The 8,447-nt window shown below is 42.0% G+C and overlaps 1 pseudogene; it reads right to left on the bottom strand.

Moving 5' to 3' along the window:
• Window positions 1–2,270: 2,270 nt before the first annotated feature.
• Window positions 2,271–3,913, bottom strand: LOC102821013 (annotated as a pseudogene).
• Window positions 3,914–8,447: the final 4,534 nt, after the last annotated feature.

Below are 8,447 nucleotides of genomic sequence, written 5' to 3'. Positions count from 1 at the left end.
TAAAATTCATAGCAGTCAACATTAATTATCATTGTTAATAGTAATTGCTACAGGCATCATTCTTCAATTTCTCTTAAGAATGTCTCAGTCTGTTAATTTGTCCATTCTGGTTACAGAAATCAAGCAAACGAGCACTCTGGGGCATAGTGTGTCAGTTTGAAAAACATCTGCTTAGTCTTTTGTTTTTTGGAATATATTTTTTACTATAGACTATTTACATTTGATTTATTGTAAAATCATTTTGCCTCACACATCCCCAATGACATTAAAAACCAATCTGCCTATTCTCTATATTGTGAACCAACATTCTGTTCACCTGCAAATGTTGATTCTTTGGAAACCAGATGCGTGTGTCTTCGAAGACTTGGAATACTACAGAAACTCAAGTGCCTGGATGTGTTATTAAAGTAAATGTAGTAAAACACACACTTGCACGCACGCGCACACACACACACACACACATACAAATAAAGCCAAGTAATATTCTCAGAGTTTTCACGCTTTGAAATACCTTTTGCAGATACAATGTAAATCTTTTAAGTCCTCAGTTTCTAGGACTATCTAACATACACAAAGCAAATGTCATTCCTAAATAAGTATATTCACATTCATAGAAAAGATAATTGATGCATGAAAGCCTTGTGCCTCCTCCACTCTTCAAGCTTTAGGAGGAGAATTTAAGATTGCACATATGCTGTAAGTTAGAAACTAGTAACACGTAAGCCCACACTTTATGCATATCAGCATCCTTTTTGCAATGGGCAGGTTGTTGTTGTTCCAGCGCCATCGAGTCAATTCCGGCCCATAGCAACCCTGTATAGCGTTTCCAAGGAGCAACTGGTGAGCTTGAACCGCTGACCTTGCAGTTCAAATGGCTTTGCAGTCTGGCGCATTAACCCAAAGTGCCACACTAGGACTCCATCAGTGGGCAGGTAGGAGCTGCTATAATTTAAGAGTTGTGTGTCATGTGGGTTTGAGTACATTGATTGCTGAGATGTTTCCCACAGAGTTTGCTGATGTTCATTACAAGAGCCCCCTGACTTCTTTCTGTACTATTCCCTATCTCTTTCATCCTTCTTTTTTTCACTTTTTATTGTTTTAGGAATTTGGGGCTTCCACTTTTTTTAGATGGTTAATTATCCATTGATACCTATTTGCTTTACAACTGATGAAAACCATTCTAAAACATTAATAATTCAGTTAAAGACAATGGTCCTTCTGTTCTCAAGACAGTTACTATATAAAAGAGGGTAAAATCTCTTTTCTGGACAAAATTGTGCCAACATCAAAAAGATCAGTCTCTGTCAAGCTGGGCAGGAGGTAGTGTCAGGATTGTAAAAGCAAATCAGTCTCTGTCAAGCTGGGCAGGAGGTAGTGTCAGGATTGTAAAAGCAAACGTGGAACTTATCTCCAGTCTTTCTTACCAGTGGACACCACCCTCACCTCTGTCCTCTCTAACCTAATTCTATTACTTGTTAGGACATTTCCCCTAATTCCCACCTCCAATAGATATCCAGTCTAAATTATTCCCCACCCAATTATTAAACTTTTTGGTAAGCTCCATGGAGAAGACTTACCTAGAGACAAACAGTGGGTAGAGAGGAGGTTTTGGATAAAAGATAAAAAAGTAAAAAGATAAAAAAGATAAAAGGCAAAGTGGTCCCAGGATCAGAAATGAAAATATTGTGCTACCTGTGTGACTCAATATTTTAACAGGTAAAACACAAGGTCCGGTTGTTAAGAGGAAAGGTCTGTGAAGAGACTGGAATATACTGAGATTCTTGACTGCATTAAATGTGGACCTGTGCTCAGAGATAGAGGGGTACAAAGCAGCCCCATATTCCAGAGAAAACAGTAGGACTGGCAACTGCACTGAAATCAATTGAAGCAAAATTTTTTACTTCTTCCCTTTCCAGTCCTCCAATAAATGTAATGTAGGGCTAATGTCTGGTCTCTCCATAAACTTAGGAAAAAGACCAGCAGAGCAAGAGTTGTTTCCCAGCCCAGAGTTTGGACTAAATCTTTATAATCTTTGTTGAGGCTAGAGGCCTGGATTTCTGCCAATCCAGTCCTCAGCTCACTTTGTGCCCTGTGGTCATCCTCCCTGCTCCACCCTTGCTACATCCCTTTGTTCCCCACCACCAAGAACACAAAGCTTTTCAGTTCTTTATCACAAGGTAATTTTTAAAAAGTGGGTTCTTTAACGGTTACTAAATTAGTTCATCATTTAGTAACAGACTTCTCTACCCCAGCACCCACCCACCCCCAGCTTAGTCCTGTATGATCACATCATCATCATTGTCATCTTCTTCCTCTGCCTCCTCTTCTTCATCCCCATCCTCTTCTGGCAATTCTTCTTCCTCCTCTTCCTCTTCTTCACCAAATAACCACCTCAGCTGGCTCAGGTAATCCAGAGGCAAACCTATTTAGCACCTGCTGTGTGCCAAGTCTTGACGCCTGACTCAACTGAGGAATATCACTGTCCTGTAGCTGTTGGTGGGCTGCCCAGTACCTATCCAAGGGCTGTATATCCGGTGGAGGTGAGGACCTGGAGAGAGGTGGTGTCTCGGCCCATTCATTCAAGGAGTGGGCTGATGACAATAGTGTGTTAATTGCTGGGTCCTGGAAACTAGGGGCACCAGGTACTCTATTGTCCCGAAACCACTTTGGTTACTCATATTTCAAGGCTTAGCATGTGTCACCAAACCACTGAGTAATCTCAGACAGAAGTAAACCAGTGATCTGTTCTCATTTGTGATAATCCTCACGCCGTGCCCATTGACACTGTAAAAAAAAGGATTTAAGGATAGCCAGCTGCTCTTTGGTTTTGCGCTTGGTCTTTCGCTGGTGGCGGTGCATATCAGGAGAAAGGTACTCCATAGGGCTAACCCTACCTGGTACTAAGTTATGTTGTAGCCCCTGGGGCCAGGCTGGCTCCAAATGTGGGGGTAGTGCCTGCTCATTGGGTGACAGCGGCTGTGGGATACAGCCCAGTGGCTGGAGGGGTTTAGAAACAGCAGTAGCTCCATTAGCTAGTACCTGGAAAGAGCAAGAGGTAGAGGAAGAGGAAGGAGTCACACTAGATGCTGACTCCTTCTTACAACTACTGGCAAGTAATGAGAATGGTGAAGGCTTTTCCCGAGCACGTGGCTGATGGGTAGCTATGGAGTGATTCCAGGAAGCAGTGCCCAGGCCATGTGATTGGTCAGGACCTTTGCCTGCCTGCTCTTTAGAGAGGCCACTACTTTGAAGATCCTGCCAAAAATCGGATTGATGAGAAAATGTCCCACTACCATGTGCCATCAAGGGCTCCTTTACTTTCTGGTGACTCATTGGCATTGGAGGTACCTGAGAGCATTCCTCAGGCTCTACCTTCAATCCTTTCAAATGGGTGGGCTCACTAAGAGAAGAAGGCACCTCTTCTGGGGGCCGCCCTGCATGATGAGTAAAAGAGAGAAGAGATTGGAGATGAAGTTGGTCCTGTTGGTACACTACTCGGGCTCTAGTCTCTTCTGTTTCCTCAGATGACCAGCTAATGCCACTACGGAGGCACTGGGCCACAAACCAAGTCTTGACTTTCTCCATCTGTAGCTCATACTGTAGACAGAGAAGGCGGGGATAGGGAAAGTAGCTGAAGGTTTGTAGCAAGTGTTCATTGTCATCCAGCTCACTTGTCTGGGCTGCTTGGGTCCACACAAGCTGTAGCTCCTCAGAGATTGGAGGGAGGTAGATGAGCCCGATGGGGAGCTGTTAGTTAAGACTGGAAACCTATTAGGAGGCATGGCGTTTTCTGATTTGTGCCAGTCAGATTTAGCATGGTCCGGGCTGGGTGGCAACTCCCAGCCTCGTACCACAGGCTGGGGGAAAAAGGTAAGAGGGGTCAGGCAGCCTCTAGGGTGGGAGTGGGGTTGCTGCCCGGCACGGCCTCCTCAGAGCCCACCCGTGTGGAATGCCGAGACCGGGACTGACCCCCAAGAGCATGCCAATCTCTCATCTTTACTTTTATATCATATTTTCATATTCTCTATCCTTGCCCTTATTCTCCCTGTTGTTAAGTGCTGTTGAACTGGTTCTGACTCATAGCGACTCTGTGTAGGTTTTCTGAGGAGCAGCTGGTGGGCTTGAATCACTGACCTTGCAGTTAGCAGTCCAGTGCTTATCCTACCACACCACATTAGGACTCTTCACTTTTCCTAACTATACAAAAGTCTTCCCTTATACAGGAATGCAATTACTAGTAATTGGTAAAATTCTACGGTGAGTGGCTTCAAAAATTTTGTGGGAAAATGGAATTAAAAGATAATGGAATTTACCAACAAGCCTTTTGAAATAGGCTGTACTCAGGTTGAGTTTCCACTTGTTGTTGTTATGTGCCGTCGACTCATAGTGACCCTACACAGGGTTTCTGAGGCTGTAAATCTTTACAGGAGCAGGCTTGACTGCCTCATCTTTCTTCCACGGAACAGCTGGTAGTTTCGAACTGCTGACCTTGCGGCTCGCAGCCTGATTCGTAACCACTACGCTACCAGAGTTTCCACTAGCTAGGTTGAATTTTCACTCACTCCTTAAACACAGTAGTAGTTAATCTCTGAGAACTTTAAATTGCTCACTCATAAAAGTGGACTTGTTACTATCAGTGGATTTAGTAAGTGCTTTCAATGCTAACTGTTGATCACTTGGATACCAACCAGTTGGTTAGTGGTTTGAAATCCACGTAGGCTTTGGAAAGAAGAGCTGGTGATACACTTCAGAAAGATCATAGGCATTGAAAATCTTATGCAACAGAGATCAACACTGCTGACACATCTGTGTGGTTTTTGTGTCTGAAGTAGTTTATCAGAACCTGATTTGGGGTTTTCATCCTGATAAGACTCAGATTTATGTCTCTTAAGGGTATGTGTTTCTTAAAAGAAATTGCTTAAAATTCACACCTAGCCATGGGAACTATGGCTGTTAGCTGACGAGGTAAAGTAACTTGTGAAAACCCAAAGAACTAGTTGCCAATCTTTGTGGAGTTTCTGGGCTTGCAGATGCATCTTCTATGTGTGTCTGGGGTCTTAGGGTGCACTACATGAATATGAAGGAGCTCTGGTAGCATAGTGGTTACAATTGGACTGCTAACCTTAAGGTCAGCAGTTCAAAACGACCAGCATTCTATGGGAGAAAGATGAGGCTTTCTGCGCCTGTAAAGATTTACAGCCTCGGAAACTCTATGCAGGGTTGCTATGAGTCAGAATTAACTCCACAGCACACGACCACCACATGCATCTGAGATGATTGGAAATGGTTTGGGTCAGGCACACCTTAGTCTTCAAGTGGTCTTCCTATTCATTGTCCAACTTTTACATGCATATAAAGTGATTGAAAGAGTCCTGGTCTGGTGCTGTGGGTTAATGCACTAGACTGCAAAGTTGATTTGAACCACAAGATTGGCAGTTCAAGCTCACCAGCCACTCCTTGGAAACCCTATACAGAGTCACTATGGGTTGGAACCGACTTGATGGCACTTAACAACAGCAACGGCAACAAAGTGATTGAAAAATACTGTGACTTGAATCTGGTGAATCTTAGTCCTCAAACTGACATCTGTGCTCTTGAGCACTTTACAAGAGGTCTTTTGCATAAGTATGAGAAAAAGAGACAACTTGGGCACACACCTTTCCTGATTTTTTTTTACATTCAACAAATTATATGCTTTGTTTCATCTCAGTGATTGCAATTCCCTCCCTGCAACTACAGTTATCCTATTTCCTCCCTGTGGCTTCCCTTTTGCTTCTTATAGTTCACAAATGAACAAAGCAAAAATATTTGATGCACACATACAAAACAAAAGAAAAAAAAATTCACTTAAATGTCCTAAGGGCATAAGCCTCCTGCCTCCAGGCACACACCATTACGTGGGCCTAGAACCTGCAGCTGCTCTGTCTCTCCATGCCATCACCTCTGCTACTGTCTCTGTTGCTGTTGGTTTTCTAGGTAGGATCTCATGTTCCACTCATGCTCTTCCTTCTTGATGGTCCTGTGATTGATTGTTCTTTCCTGATTTTAAACCATTCAGTGTCCCCTTGTTCTAGTTAAACGACTGCTTCTTGGTCTGTGTACTAGTTCCTCATAGGCACAATTAAGTTTTCTGGAATACCCATTCTTTGCAATGTTGTCCAAAGTTTGTTCCCATCTAATTCTTCTGGTCCCCTTTCAGTAGAGGCTGTTGTTCATGGAGGCAATTAGCAGACTGTTCCATTTCCTCCTCCTATTCTCTGACTTTCCTTCCACTGTTGTTCCAGGTGAATGGAAACCAACTACTGTGCCTTGGATGCAAGCTTTTAAGAAGTCAGACACTATACAAAGAACTAGGAGGTAGAGAGAAGCACCAAACACATTATATGCCCGTTTAACTGGGCTGTCCCATAAAACTATGACTGAAAACCTCTAAACCAAGGAACCAAATCCCTTCAGGTGTTTAGTTGTACATAGTCTCAGCAACCACTCTTTTTTAGCTATTGTACATGTATCTGTCACACACTTTTGTCAATTAAACTTTTTACAAGTTACAACTTTTCAGCAAAAATTCTATTGATTGGCTGAGCAATCCCCTACTCTTAATCAATGACATTTTTCTGTCTCTCTAAACTGAAACATAGTAGTCCATAATTAATAACTCTCTCTCCCTCCTACACCTGGCTACCACTGGCAAACTTTAGTCTCCATACATTTTCTTGTTTTTGTCTGTTTTATATAACAGAGAGAGCACCCGTACAAATTTTCCTTTATGTGATTTATTTATTTCACTCAGAATATTGTCTCCAAGCTCCATCCTTTTGATTGTAGCATGTGTTTAGACTTCATTTCTCTTACTGGCTTAGCATTCCATTGGATGTATGATGGGTCTTCAAAAAAAAATTATGGAAACATTTTCCCATGAACTTTATGTACACTCATCTGTACCATGTTTTGTATGTCCATTTATCTGTATAGGCTTTTAGGTTGTTTCCACCTTTTGACTATTTGAGTAATACTGCAGTGAACATTGGCTTTACATATGTCTGTCTGTCTGTCTGCATCAGTGCTTTCAGGACCTTCAGCATATTTCTAACAGTGGATTAGCTGGATCATATGATAGTTCTCATTTTAGTTTGTTTTAAGACTGAATCACCATTTTCCACAGTGGCGGTGTCTTTTCTCATAATCAGGTGTTCCAGTTTCCCAATAGCATTGCCAACATTTCCTGTTTTCTTTAAAAAGTTTTCATGTATCCTAGTGGGTGTAAAATGCTATCTTATTGTGGTGGTATAAGCACTGGACTACTAGCTGAGAGCAGTTCAGACCCACCAGCCCCTCCTAGGAAACCCTATGAGTTGGACTTGACAAATAACAACAGCAAAGACAGTGGGGTGAAATGATACCTCATTGTGGTAGAATAAGCATTGGACTGCTAACCGAAAGGTCAGTGCTTCAAACTCACCAGCGGCTCCTCGGAAACCCTGTACAGGGTCTCATGAATGGAACCCCACTTGATGGAACCTAACAGCAACCTCAATGAGAATGAAATGGTATCTCGTTGTGGTTTAATCAGCATCTCTCACATGGCTAATGGGATAGAGCATTTTCCCATGTGTTTGGTTATGGAATGTTCCTTGGGGTAAAATATTTATTCAGATTCTTTTCCTGACTTTGGATTGGGTTATCTGTCTTTTTGTTGCTAAGCTGTAGAAGTTTTACATATATTTTATTAGATACACGGCTTCAAAAAACATCCTCCTAGCTGATACTTTATCTTTTTACTTTTTTGATAGTCTGTTGATGAAACAAATCTTTAATTTTTATGAAGTCCCGTTTATTTATTTTGCTGTTTGTGCTTTTGTGATTATGATAGAGAATCTATTGTTAAAAGCTAGGGCTGATGGCCTGGTCCCTTCATTTTCTAAGAATTTTATGATTTTACTTTATAAATTTAGTCTTTAATTGATTTTGCTTTATTTGTGTGTGAATGGTATGAAGCATGGATCCAGTTTCATTTATTTGTGTGAAATTTCAATTTTCCCAGCATCACTTATTAAAGGGAGTCCTGGTGTGACGATGTAGGGTAAAATACTGGACCACAACATCTGTTGGAATTGCAGGATTGATGGTTCAAACCTACCAGCTGCTCTTTGGAAACCCTGTATAGGGCTCCTATGAATCTGAACCAAATCAACAACAATTAGCAACAACAGCAACAATTTATTAAAGCTACTCTTGTTTCCTCAAGAAAAGGGCTTAGCCACCCTTGTCAAAAATCAGTTAATCACGATGGGTGGTAGTATGTATGCCCTGGAGTCGATTTTGACCCAGAGCGACCCTGTATAGGGTTTTTAAGGCTGTAAATGTTTACGGGAGTAGAAAGCCTCATCTTTCTCCTGTGGAGCAGCTGGTAGATTCAAACAGTTGACCTTATGGGCTCATCAGAG

The sequence above is a fragment of the Chrysochloris asiatica genome, unplaced genomic scaffold (genome assembly GCF_000296735.1).
Source record: "Chrysochloris asiatica unplaced genomic scaffold, ChrAsi1.0 scaffold00049, whole genome shotgun sequence".
Lineage (NCBI taxonomy): Eukaryota > Metazoa > Chordata > Mammalia > Afrosoricida > Chrysochloridae > Chrysochloris > Chrysochloris asiatica.
Note: the sequence above shows the minus strand (reverse complement) of the source record. Positions and strands in the feature narration are given on the sequence as shown.